The sequence below is a fragment of the Lichenostomus cassidix genome, unplaced genomic scaffold (genome assembly GCF_008360975.1).
Source record: "Lichenostomus cassidix isolate B80296 unplaced genomic scaffold, HeHo_3.0 HiC_scaffold_630, whole genome shotgun sequence".
NCBI lineage: Eukaryota > Metazoa > Chordata > Aves > Passeriformes > Meliphagidae > Lichenostomus > Lichenostomus cassidix.
In genome coordinates, this window is record NW_028147559.1 from 1 (window position 1) to 14,116 (window position 14,116).

At 45.7% G+C, this 14,116-nt stretch overlaps 1 long non-coding RNA gene across 1 annotated transcript; it reads right to left on the bottom strand.

The window, feature by feature from the left end:
• On the bottom strand, nt 1-5,205 carry LOC146422076 (uncharacterized). The gene is made up of 7 exons (XR_014848391.1): nt 4,800-5,205; nt 4,245-4,402; nt 3,495-3,694; nt 2,543-2,760; nt 2,054-2,186; nt 1,232-1,360; nt 1-55 (listed from the first exon to the last, which is right to left on the bottom strand). It is a non-coding gene; the product is annotated as an uncharacterized LOC146422076 (long non-coding RNA).
• Between the last annotated feature and the right edge of the window lie 8,911 nt (nt 5,206-14,116).

The window sequence follows — 14,116 nt, forward strand, 5'->3', positions numbered from 1 at the left end:
AGAATCCCACAGAGAACCTGCTCGATCCCAAAAATGCCCTGGGGAGAAATCAGCACTGCAGATACGAGAGAGAGAATCACACCTTAGTGTTCTGCAGTCAGTCTCTAAGGGATCTGGACAATACTGCCTATTTTATCCTGGATTTGGGCTTTACTGGTTCCAGACAGAGCCAGCTGTGCTCACACAGCACATCTGTGACCCAGCTGGGAGGGTTACCTCAGGAAAACATCTCTGCACCCCACAGGAAAACAAAATCCGTGAAAAGTGCAGCACAGCTTGGGTTAGAAGAGATCTCTGGAGATCATCCAGTCCAACCCCTGCTCGAAGGGAAGGGATGCAAATAAAAAGTTGTCCACTTGGATTTTGGGTACCTTGAACCATGCAGATTCCATAACCTCTTTGGGCAACTGACTCCAGACCTTGGTGACTTTCACTGTAAAATATACCAATTAATATCTACTCTAATTTTTAGCTTTCACTGCTTTATAACTTTTGGACTGCTTTAAGATACCGGTAAGACTTAAGGACAGTTTACTTTAATTAAAAAATAGCAACAAAGGTATATCTGAGTAGGCAAAACCACAAGCATCTTCAGACACAAGTTTGGGTTAGTTTGGTTTAAGGCTTTCCTCTGTGCTGTGAGTTTCAAATCTTTCTATGATCTGCAAATACTTCAGTGTTATCCAATGATAAACCACAGGGAAATAGTAAGTGCAGGGCACAAGAAACACAAACTGAAATTCTGAACCATATCTGGCCCAGAAGCTGTGTGTTCAGGGTGCTGATGTGGACACAGTGGAGCATCACTTATGCTCCTGCTATGCAAAATGAGAGAATAAGGTACATTTAATATTTGGAGAAAGATTAAAAATAGATATTGTTTCTCGCTAATTTTAACTTCCAGTGTTTCTTCTTCAGAGAAACATGGTATTTGTTTTATGTACTCACTTTATGTAACATTTTAGGACACAATAGTTACAACTAAAAAATAACTTAGTTTTGTCAAAGATTGTGGTTAATCTTCCAGACATCGCTTTTACACCAAGTGACTTGGAGCTGTCCAGGTTGCTGTGCATCACAGCTGAGCTATAAGACACCTCCATCACTTGCACACAATTCACTGGTTACAGTCCCAAAAATGTGGAGAACTTGAGGAGTCAAGAGACATTTTTCAGTACAAAATGGTCAGATAAGGACAACTTTACAGTAGCCTCCAGTGCACCACACTCACCTGCCCAACAGTAACTGGATTGCTCTTTCTTCAGAGTTTAGGTCAAATTGCTGACCTGAAACTTCAGATCCAAAGTGATGGAGATCTTCAGGAGTGGGCATGAAACTGGACTCTAAGCCTTTTGGGCTCCTGGATAACAGCGATGGAAGCACAGAGAGCAGTAAAAGGAAAAATAAAGACATTAAGGCACACTCAAGATTGATCCATTAATTGGTCTACTGTTTTTTCTAGGAAGTCCAAAATAATCTACTTTAACGCAAATGTGAATAGTTTGAGCAGAGATAATTGAAACTGAGTTTGCGATAGCATCACTGTCTGTCAAAGACAATGACATTACTTTGTGGTTATCACAGAACAACAGGCAATATTCGTATTTTTCCAGAGGAAAACCAAGAAACTGAAGTTTCTTTTCTCCTAAGAAAAAACATGCATTAGTTCATCAATTACTTACACTCATTTGAAAAGCTGTTCTTTGTGATGCAGTGCCATTTCACTTGCACTTCCTTGCGCTACTCTTATTCCTTACCAACATTCCATATTTCCGTGTCAAATAACTCTGAACTAAATATAACTATACTAAGAAATGAAATTAAAATCAGTGACTTAAATCAAGGCTTACCTCACAAAGATTAAAATAAATTCACAAAATTTAGCCATTTATTCACAGATAGAAATTAACTTCCCATTTGAATGATGTGCTGGCTTCATCCTAAATGGATCCTAAAACACATCCTATGAATCTCAGTATTTACAGTTTCCTGCATAAAGCCTCAAAATTTATGGTTTGGAGCTTGAGTCTCACTTTCCCCATTCCAAACTCACTTTGTTGGTGCTTTAAAATCGTCTCTCTCTACAAAATGGGACATTCTGTTCAGCTCAATCTCCATGTCTGGGCTGGACTTCATTGCAGAAACAACCATGGCATCACGGAGTTTACTGCCTTGATCCAAGAGAGCTGGGAAATAAGCAGAAAAATTACATTCCAGCATTCAAATGCAATTTAAAAGCAGCGTGCAAAAACAACAAATGTGTCGGCTACATTCAAGAAACTTATGTTTCCAGGTGTCTAAAAGAGATCTTGATGCCCTGGGGATTAAATACGTTTTAATTTCACTCATTAACTCCAATGCTTATTTCAATCCAGCCCAGGCAGCAGTGGTTTTCAAGTAAAAGCCTTTTGGCTATAACGCAGCAAGCGGGTGTGAAGTCTCTTTTTCCCTTCAGAAAATTTCATATCCAGACAGGCACACGAAATATCATCAAGAGTCGTTTGTAGTGAGATCTCAAAGACGAAGCCAGCTGCACACAAACCTGACAGCAGGTCTTTCGCAGCCGGGTTGTGCACGGAGAGCACCCGAGTGTCCCTTCTGGGAAGAGCTTCGGGATCAGTGCTGGTGGGAAATGACAGGGGCTGATTTGAAGGATTCATTCTCAGACGTTCATCCGGTAAAATCACACGGTGATGAGAAGCAGGAAAGGTGTCCTTTATGTTTTCAGAGTTCTCTTGGTAGAGCAAATGGTCCTTTCCTCTGGTAAAAAATGTAATGTTATTTCAGTAACAACCCAAGTGGGTGGGTAAAGGGATTCAAAACTCTGCAAACTCTCCCTTCAGGACATGCTCCGAAAAGAAACACGGCACGTCATTTTCATGATTCCTCACCTGCCACTTAGACTATCAGAGAGACTGACCCAACCCGCAAGTAAAAGATTTTTTAAACAAAGCTTCTTAAAAGATCTTTTTTACAAGATCATGTTGTGACACGACAAGGGGGAATGGGTTCAAACTGACAGAGGATAGGTTTAGATTAGATATCAGGAGAAAGTTCCTTGCTGGAGCATGGTGAGGCCCTGGCACAGGCTGCCCAGAGAAGCTGTGGCTGCCTCTGGATCCCAGGAAATGTCCAGGGCCAGGTTGGATGGGGCTTGGAGCAGCCTGGGACAGTGGAAGGTGTTCTGGCAGCAGGGATGAAATGAGATGAACCTTAGATCCCTTCCAACCCAAATTACTCTATGATTCCATGATTTGAGGCACATCTTGTGTGAACTTCCGTGACTTGAACTAAACCGACATAAGATGCAAATTTCTATCAGACAAGAAACTGTCCCTGTCACCTCAGAAACCCTCAACATTCTGGATTTCATATGAAATGTATGTTTGAAAAGATCAAGCATTCCACAACTCACAAGTGTACAGCCATCGCTTAAAAATTCTGTCCGAACTGCAAAATAAACCACAGTTTTGTCATGAGGAAAGAAAAAGTACCTATGAGTTGTGGCTTTGCTGCTGCCAACAGACTCCTGGTCAGCAACAGTCACCCGTGTGTGCCTGGGCTGCTGGGATGGAGCAGGAAGCTGGGATTTGCTGCTTCCCTGAGCAGCAGCAGCGTCTGAACTTCCCTCTGTGGTTGGGACAGAACTGCTGGTGTCACACAGTTCTGGCAGAGGTTCTAGAGCCAGTGAGACCTGAAAGAGATTATGTGAAAATATTACTTTGTTCTTAAGTGCAGTAAATACTGCATGCAACTTCACTTGCTGTGCAATGGAAAAGTGTTGTTTTTCTACACAACATAATATTTACATTGTGCAGCTATGTCACATATGTACAACTACTCGTTTCTCATTCCACGCTTTCAAATCTCAGACAACTATCTTTCATCATCAATTTTCCAGGGCCAGGGCTGCAAGACAGAGCTTTCTTAACTCTAGATGTCAAAAATCTTCTACAATTCCAGACCAGTGAAGTGTTAGAATCAAATATCCACTTTTAAATCCACTGTCAATACTAACACTCAGTGTATAGATTACCATATTTTCCTCATTTAACCTCAACTACCCCACTAAATAAAATACAGTGAACGCTACCCGTATGTGTTTCTCATTCGTTCCCTTAGCTCAGCAATGCCTTGGACAGAGAGCATGCCTGCAGGGTGCCCTGTACAGCTGGGTCCCGCACCTGATTCCAGCAGTGGCACAGCACACAATTTACAGTAACGAGCAAAGACATCAGAGCTACCTGCAGCTCTCCGAGTTTATCCGATGTCGGTGACACCACAGCGGAAGACCCTCTGGTGGGGTGGCTGGGAGAGAGTTGGGACAGTTTGGTGATCTCTGCTCTGCCCAGGGGGAAGTGATCAGGTTTGCTCAGAACGTCCAGGACGAGAACACCCACCTCTGCAAAAATCAGAAACATCCCCAGGTCAGTCTCACGGTCATGACTCACACTTTTTGGCTACAATGACAGAGATGCCAGAGGTGATCCTTATGTTGCACAAGGAAATGACTATAACGAGGCAGCTGGTAAAGAAGGGTTATTACAGACATTATTACTGGTAAAAAATTACAATAAATAACCACAGGATTACCAGAAAATGAACACTCGGAACCCCCCACAGCAGCCCATTCCCATGGCCGCCCATTCCCACGCCTGACCAGCCTTTCCGAGAAGAAATTCCCCGTGCTGCCCGAGCCGAACCTCCCCTGGCGCAGCTTAAGCCCATCTCCTCCCGTGCTAGCCCAACCCCAATGAACGGCCCGGCTCCCGCCGTGTGCCGGGGCGAAGCGTCCCTACCTGCCAGCTAGGCGGCGAGCTGCCGGGGCCAAGCGGGCGCCGGTTCTCCCCGCGGGCTGCCCGGCGCGGGACGCGGGCTGGAGCACCGTGCCGCCGGAGCTCTCCCCCCAGCAGCGCAGGCGGAGCACGGCGGGCGGCTGCGGGGTCGCCCGCGGCAGGCGGGACACGGTGCAGCGCAGGAAGCAGCGCGGCTGGCCCCGGACGAGCGGCGGGAGGCCGCTGGCGGCGGGGGAGTCGCCGGGACCTGCGGGGACGGGCGGCGTCAGCGACCCCGTACATCACCCCGAGCGCCCGCGCCGCTTCCCGTCCCGCCCCGTCCCGGCGCTCTTCTCTCCCCGCCGTCTCCCCCCGAGCCCCGCTCCGCCGCCCCGTCCCTCTCCGCCCCTGCCCTCCGCCGCATCCCGCCCGCGCCTCGAGCCCGGCAGCGGCCGCCGCGGCGGGGAACTACAGCTCCCGGCGTGCCCCGCGCCCCGCAGGGCGCAGCGGAGGCGCGGACTACGTTTCCCTTGGTGCCGTGCGCGCGGGTGCGCCGGCGCGGCTGGGGGAGGCCGCTTAGGGCGGGGCGGCTCGGGGGGCTGTTCCCGGTGCTCCCGCCGCGTCCCTCGCCGGCACGTCGGCGCTGGAGAAGCAGCCGCGTCTGGGCCGCCTCCCGCCGCGGCGGCCGGTCCGGATGCAAGATGCGCACGGCGTGGGCGGGGGCGGAGATCGGGGAGGGGGGCTTTCGGGGAGAGATGACAAGCTGAGTTTATCCTCATCAAGGTTCAGTTCAGTGCAAACACGTGCAAGATTCCACCTGAAGAGAATTCCACCAAAAGAGGATGGGATTAGTGGTTCAGGGAGAATCCAGTGTGATTTGCAGCGCTGGCAGATGTGCAGGGCTGCACTGAAACAGTCCTTTAAAATTCCACCTTTTACAAGGAACAAAAATTACTAAACTTAGGAAAACATTTATTTGCTGCATGAAGCATCTCACATTTATAAATGCGGTTTACTTCTGTGCTTTCCATTTCTTGAATTGGAAGCCAGGCTGCTAAAACGGGTTTCTTATTTACTGTCAAATAAAACTCGTGCTATCGTCTGGCGCATGGTCTCGTTTGCGCTTTAACTCGGGCAGAGGTGATGCCGAAGAGCATAACAGGTGCAGTGCCTCAGTTTCACCACATGATGGCGACAGAGACCGCGCAATAAAGTTGGCGGGTGCAATACCCGGGGCTCACCACAGGAGGGCGACAGAGACCACCCCTAACAGCGATTTGTATCGCGCTCCACAGAGATGTATCGCTCTGGCTTATCGTGTCTGCACAGCTTCCGCTCCGGAGCGGAAAACACAGCCATATATAAGCTTGTGTCCTAGATTTCCTTCTCAGTCTCTCTGTCTTGAACGTTCAATCTCCTGTAAGCCACAAGTGTGACCAATCTAACTTGAGTTCTCCCTCTGACAAATGCAGGGTAAGATGCAAAAACCTCAACAGTGGTGGAACAGTGCATACTTTAGGGAAGATTTCCTTGACCCTTAATGTTGCTGGAAAGGACTGGCTTGTAAGGTGAATGTGGCACCCATGAGAAAGGTCCAGAGAACAGCCGTGAAAATCATCTGAGGACTGGAGCACCCCTCCTGTGAGGACAGGCTAAGAGAGCTGGAGTTGTTCAGCCCAGAGAAAAGCAGCCTCCAGGGAGTATTTAAAGGGGGCTTGTAAGAAAGATTGAGGGACACTTTTAACCAAGATCTGTAGTGACACAGTGAGGGGCAATGGTTTTAAAATGAAAGACAGTAGTTTTGGACTGGTCATAAGAAAGACATTTTTTACTCAGAGGGGTGGTGAGGCCCTGGCACAGGCTGCCCACAGAAGCTGTGGCTACCCTATCCCTGAAAGCCATAGAAGCTGTGGCTATCCTATCCCTGAAAGGGTTCCAGGCCAGGTTGGGTGGGGCTTTGAGCAACCCAGGCAAGTGGAACGTGCCCCTGTCCATGGCAGTGGGATGGAACAAGATGGTCTTGAAGGTCCCTTCCAACCCAAACCATTCTCTGATCCTAAGGCCTCTACAGCTTTCATTTTAAGAGCCTGGAGCTTTTTGATGAATGCTAATTCATCACTAAATGAATGCTAAGTCCTACACTAAGTAGAACTATTTCATTTTACATTTTGTCCTTCCGTGTAATTATCACTATTCGTTCTTTACTACACAGCTTATACTGTGTACATTAAAAACTGGAAGGTCTATGATTACCTAATCTGACTCTCCACAGAATATAGGCTATACGATTCCCATTTATTTCTTCGTATTTAATGCAGAAAGTATTTTATTTAAAAATGCTAATACTTGAAAAGCCATTTTGTTCCAATAAAGAATCTTTGGGGAAGAGATCAGTCATACATCATCCAGGAGCTTTCCCTCCACACGCAGCTCCCACGAAGCAATGCTGCCATCAGAGTCGTCAGCATCTGATTTCACAGGATTAAATGTGTTGGAGATGTAAAGTCTCAGTTTCTGCTTTTGCTGTTATAAACACAGACAAGGGGAAAGTACATATCCAGTTTAAGTTCAAGATCTGAAGTAATGATGCATTTAGTAGAGAATCTCCATCTTCTGTACAGTTGCACCCAGTTATATTAGAATTTAAGATTCTGTTACATGTAAGAAAATACACTGAAGAGCTGAATCTAAAAATTCCTTTCAAAAATTCTTGGCTATATATGCTAAAATTCACTGTAAAGGGAGGAAGACGGGAGATTGCCAAGCCTGAGTGGTGATACATCTTGTATTTCTGGATTAGATATTAGAGAAATCACTATAAGAAAAGCAAGATATTATGTCCTTGCTGGCTTCAGCCTAGCTAGATTGCTAAAACTCAGCTACAAGTCTATTGCGACGTAAGTATTTTTCGTCGTTGCATCAGTTCAGATTTATAAATGGCAGTCAAAAATACAGCTCACGCTGCAAACTACCTGCCAGGCACATCTCTGCCCATCTGCATTCTACCATCATGCAGTACCTGGTAATAATCTCCTGCAGACACACCTCAACACACCGACACACACACACCGGCTGCCTTACACTCCCCTTCGCCCCACCTGCCTTCACTCCCATCAAACATGCTGCAGCTCAACCTTGCTAGGAGAGCTGAGTGCAGGAGGGCACCCTGCTTCATTCCTGACCCAAGGTGCTCAAGTCTGTCAGAGATACAATTGTCATTTTTACAGAGCACGCGAGGTTTCCCAATCACTGCAGTGGCTCGTGGCTGTGTCATTTCTCAGCACCCTTCCTTCCGTGCACGATGTGGAAAACACAGCCTTTGAGTCTGATGCACGGATTCCAGAAAAGATTACTACCAAAAATTACTTTGGGACTCTAATCTCCAATACCTATGTATAATACAATGAAAAAAAGGCTACAGTCATCAAGTTAATGCAGGCACAACAAAAAATAAAGAGCAGTCTTGTAAAGCTTTCACATTTACAGAGGAGAGAAGGAAGTTACATACAGCAGGCTATAGAGCATAATCTGTCACAGAAGAATGGGGAAGGCAGAGATGTATGGCTGAAGAGGAACAGGAAAATAGTACATTTTGCCAAATCTGGAGAAGACAGTGACAGAAAGGTTTGATAGAAATTAAGTGTCAATAGTAGGCTCTGACAGGGAACAGGATTTTCCAAAGTGCCATCAGTCCAGAAAATGACAGGTTTACACAGGTAAGAATAGGCAGATAGGCAGAAAATATTCCTGTGAATCCATGTTCTTTCTCCATCCTTTCCCACAGGATTTCTGTTGCCAAAGTGCTCTTTCATAATACAATTATTTTAATGACCCAAAATCTCTATATGGTGTGGCAGACTTGTGAAGGACTTCACATTTCTAAATTCACAACTCTTCTAATTACCCTGCACGTTTTATGCACCATCCCTAAATTTTATCCCCACCTGGATTACTTGCAGAATCATACCGACACACACAAGCAGGCTTTTACTTAATAGTTCCTCGTAGATACTCTCCTGAGATTTCAGGCTCGTATAACTGATTCCATTTCTTCTTCTTTCTATTTCCAAAGACAGTATCTTCATTCTCACATTTATCCCAGAAACTCCTTCTCTCCTCATATCTCCCCATATCCAGATAGGAAGTGCATCTGTTTCCTCAGAAGTCTGACACTTCATCACTGAGATCATCCTCTGCAATAACATCCTCATTCAAATCTGAGTATTTTAGATGTCTCCCTTTCTCTCTTGTCCAGTCCACCTAAAACCAAGCCAGTAACAGCACCCAACTCAACTGTGAAGTATTGAGATTCTCCATGCTTTCATTCTTTCCCTTTGATAGCCCCTTAGCACTCCTCTTTCAAGTCATGCACAAGCTGGATGCAGCTTATGTTTCAGAACTGGTCTCCTGCTGGCTTCCCTATACTTTCCCTGCTCTGCCAAAGTCTAAGTCTGCAAATCATTTGGTTGTTTCCCCTGCATCTCTCTCTTCAATTTACAGTGTCTGGTTTTACACAACCAATTCTCTTTCTTGGATTTAATTCTTTCCTGACTGTGACGTCTTTAAATGATCTGACTTCCACATCAGAAAGGAACCTAGAATAACTGTGACTAAAAATGCCACGTAATGGCTATCTCTAAAATTATCTTTTATCTGACTTCTTATGTATCTTGCTTTTCCATCAAAAACCATTTAGCCTTAGACTCCAACATGACACAGACAGTACTGACAACCTGTCTGTACTGTGGCATGCTGTGCCTCCAGCCTCTGCTGGGCAGAGACATTCTATCTGACAACAAAATGTGCAACTTGCACCCTAGGGGCTCTCTTCAGATTTTGGCCCAAAAGAAAATTCGCTGAAATTTCGCAACTGAAAATTCACAACACTATTAAGGCACTGAAAACCTCTTAAATGCAACCACAGAAAGATCCTTGCTTCTGACTCCTCAAGAAATCAGTCAGGTAGGGCAACTACACAGCTGCGAGAATACTCCAACACCAAATGGGCTTTAAGTCTAATCAAAATCTTTATTAGAACACCAAATAGAATAAGGGAACATAAAAAAGGGAAAACGACATCTGCTGGCTAACATAAAGTTTAAAAAAAATTCCGTAAAGCAAATTTTCTCTGCTCACATTCCTTGAAAATCGTTCATTTCTTCAGGTTTGCTCTTATTCCAGCAATTCTGTGACTTCCAGGGTTTAGGCATGACCTGCAGAGTCAGCCAGACCTGCCAGAGATGTTCTGGCAAGCAATATAAAAAATTGTGAAAGAGGCATCTGTCCATGACCACTGCTTCAACAGCCCAACATGCTCTGTACAGCACTGTACTGACCCAGACACATTCAAGCCTCAACTACCCTTCTGAAGCTGCTGCCATCACGTCCACATCTTGTTTGTTTCCTGCCGCTCCTCCATTTCTTCTCATGTTTCCCTGCTGCTGCTCCATTTTCCTTTTTTTCCCTGCCCTTTCCAGAATTACCACCACCTCTTCTTTACGTGTCCAGTGTTGCCAGCACCCCTGGCTCCTTGTAAGAGCTCCCTGGGAATGGTTCTGCTCCCAGACATTTTGGGAGGCTGACTGTCTCCTCTCCCAGGTCCAGGAACTAGACAACAGCACTTGAACTTGTCCTACATACACTTATCACCAACAGTGGTAATGCACACTTTGTGCAATAACATTTAAAGAAAATAAATTTAGAAATCCCTAGCAAAATTTCAGAACCATGGCTCTACAGACAGGAACAGTTACATTGGACTCTCAAGCTCCTTCTCTCCTACCATGACTATTCTCCTGGCAGCTGATCCAAACTACCATCGAGCCTGTGAAGCAAGACCCTGGCAGAGACCCAAGAGTATAGTCTGAATCCTACCTGAAGGGATCTATCCGGTGAGTAACAGCTCCAGCATGCACAGCTACACTGCTGTCATAAGGATGTCCAGTCTTGTAAGATGCCAGTTCAGAGATGAGATAGGCAGTCAAAACTGAACTCAAGGAAGAAAAACACTAACATGGAGCTGGATGGGGTTTTAGAGTCACTATGCAGACGGTAAAGTCTCTTTGGCTGATGACACACACCCAAAATCACTGTATTTGGTTTCCTTTCAGTACCCCTGTATTCCACAATAATGTCAAGTTCATATCCTGAAGGCTCTCGGAATGACATAGCCTTCCATCTCCAGTTGAGGAACTCCGTCTCATCCAAGCAGAAACGATAAAAGTTATGTGCAACTTGATTGCTGTGCAGCTTAAATAAAGCAGTGGCAAGAAGCCACTGCCCCTTAATAAATTCTGCAAATTTTCAGCCATGCACTTTATCACACAGACCTCAAATCTGTTCTCCTCTCTGTATGGTAGATTCTCAGAGAACAGGTGAGCAACCAACCAAAGGATTCCCAGGAGCTGGGGGCAAAAACCGAAGAGATGACTTATACCTCTAGGACAAAGGGAAAGCATGACACTTCATCTCTTCCGACACACCGGAACTTTACCACTCAGAAAGGTAAAGCTAAGAAGGGGGAACTTCACAGAGACTCGATCAACATTGCCAATCAAATAATCTCTTGTCCGAAAACCAGTAAGTGCTTGATCTCCTTGTTCCCCAAGAGTAAGATACAGGTCTTTGACTTGGCTTCAGCAAAAGGAACTTTAAATAGAAGTCGTATTAAAATGAAAAGCTTTCCCCTAAAACCATTGTCTTTCACTTACAATTTCTCTTTGAGAAAATGAAAAGGAAAAAAATAATCATATGGGACAGATGAGTGGTCATGTCAGCAATGAAGCCCTGCAAAGGTCTCAGCACAGCTGCTGGGAGACTTCACGTGAAATCAAATAGATCTGAACGGGAGGTTGACAGGAATGGTGGAGCAGCACAGCTACACCTTGCTCTTTCTCCAAGTTCTCCAATGTCACTTCACACAAATCAATACTGCTTTAAGTTCAAGTAAATGGGTGAAATGCTGGAAATCTGTCAAATCCTTCAGAAAACTTACCCTGGTTTACAGTGTTACTTTTTTTTTTTTTTTTTTTTTTTTTTAAAGTTTCCATTAGTATTGAATCCCTAACAAATCAAATCAGGAAGTAAGGAACTGATGATCCCAGGATCTGTGTGCTATCCCCCAGACAAATCTCCACCAACTGCTGAAGTTGAAGTTTCCTTCATTGAACTCTCAGGCTAGACACAAAACCTCCAGGATGCTTCCATGGAGGTTGTGCTCAGCATTTCAAAGAAAAGAACAAAGTTATTAGCAGATAGTCTATTGCTCACTGACTCAAGAAAATCTGTCAGCCATTCTTACAAGCAGTGTTGTGTTAAGACCTCTTGTCCTAGGTTGCAATATTGATGTAGTTAAGTATTCTATTACCACCAGCTGTGAGCCATTAGCTGCTATCACCCACTCCGGATGACAGACAATGGGCCATCCGTTAGCTATTATCACTTGCTAACGACCCACCCCGCATGACAGGCAATGGGCCATCAAAGACCCACCGTGTGACTCATAGACTTATCTCATCCCATTGTGAGATGCTCTGCCCAAGAGGGAGGAGCCAGGTGTTCCCACGTGGATATAACCTGGCCTTGGAACTGCCTGAGCTAGCCCTGTCTACTGGGTTCCCAGAGGACGAGAGCTACTACTAAATCTTCAGCTGGAGACTAGACCTTCACAGGATCACCGCTTCAACTGAACTACTTCAGTTGGACTGCTACTACCACCCTAACAGGGTGTTAGGTTGTATCTGACTTTGTCAGTGCTTTTCCTTGTATTATTTCACTTATTTTTAATTTCAATCTTGACTTGTGATCTCCCACTGGTTTGTTTTCAAACCAAGACATATTTTGGCGCCCAACGTGGGGCACAACCTGGGAAAACTCAGAACATCTTATCACCATGATGCTCAGTCTGTCTACGTGGGTAATGTATCTTACCCTCTATATCTTCCCTCAAATGGGAAGCTATCTACCCGTCATATTGCTCCTGTTGCGACCAGGGAATAGCATGAGAATTGCTGTATTGGTTTATTATGCCTATTGCATAGTAACCTGTGAGGCAATAAATACCATCCGAAATATATACTCGACTTTGTCTGCCTGGCCTAACCTGAGCTGCTACGTCTGGGACCTCCTTGGCAATCACACCCACCCTCTGGAGCTAAGAGGAGAGAGCGGTTTCTTCCAGCCTTTCAAGTCAGGCACAGCTGTTTTTGAAGATATTGAGTTCTCTCTGAATGCTAAGGATGGCATAATCTTTTTGTTAGTTCTGTTTTCTTTGACCAGCACTGTGTACCTCATGCTAAAGATCAGAACAATATCTTGTCTTCCTGAGGAGGAGAAACAAAGCAAATCAGCAGGAAAGAGGAAGAGAACCAAAAGGGCAGTGGACGTCTCAACACAGACCATTACCAAATCAGAACAGCCGAAGCCTGTAGCAGTTGCCCCCATCCAGAAAAAGAAATCCAAGAGCAAATCAGTCCGCACAGCGACTGATGAAGATGCGGCAGGACCATCTCACCCAGCAGAAGAGACAGAGCCAGAGATCATCACTCGCTCTCTATCCCTGGGGGAGCTGCGTGACCTACGGAGGGAATTCACCCGGCAGGCAAACGAGTCCATCTTAACCTGGCTGCTCCGCATCTGAGATGCCGCAGCTAATGACACCATTCTGGACGGAAGTGAGGCCAGGCAACTGGGATCCCTGTCCCAGGATGTGGTTATTGACCAGGAGATTGAGAAAACCCAGGAAACCCTCAGCCTCTGGCGGCGATTGCTGGCGAGTGTACGGGACAGATACCTCTGCAAAGAAAACCTCCAGATGCACCAAAGAAAATAGAACACAATAAAACAAGGTATCCGATGCCTGAGGGAATTGGCCGTGCTAGAGATCATTTTCTCAGACAACGAGAGATTCCCCAAGAACCCAGATAACGTCCAGTGCACTTCACAAATGTGGCTAAGATTCGCGCGGCTCGGACCAGAGATATACTCTCGTTACCTGGCAATACTGCAGTAGAGGGAAGGTGAAGACCAGGTAGGCGTGTTAACAAACAAACTGAGAATTTATGAAGACACTGTCACCGCTCCACTACGCACCCAGGTCTCATCGGTAGAAACAAACCTGGCCGAGCAAGTCCGGAGATTGATTGAAGAGAGCCATCAAAAACTAAGGAAAGAGCTCACAGAAAGATTTTTCCATGCCACACCAAAACCAACCCGAGTCTCTGCCATCAGGAGCAGACGTACTCCAGTCAGAGAAAGAAAACAAACTCCACGACGTGACCTCTGGTTTTTCCTTCAAGAGCATGGGGAAGACATGAGGAAGTGGGATAGGAAACCCACCTCCA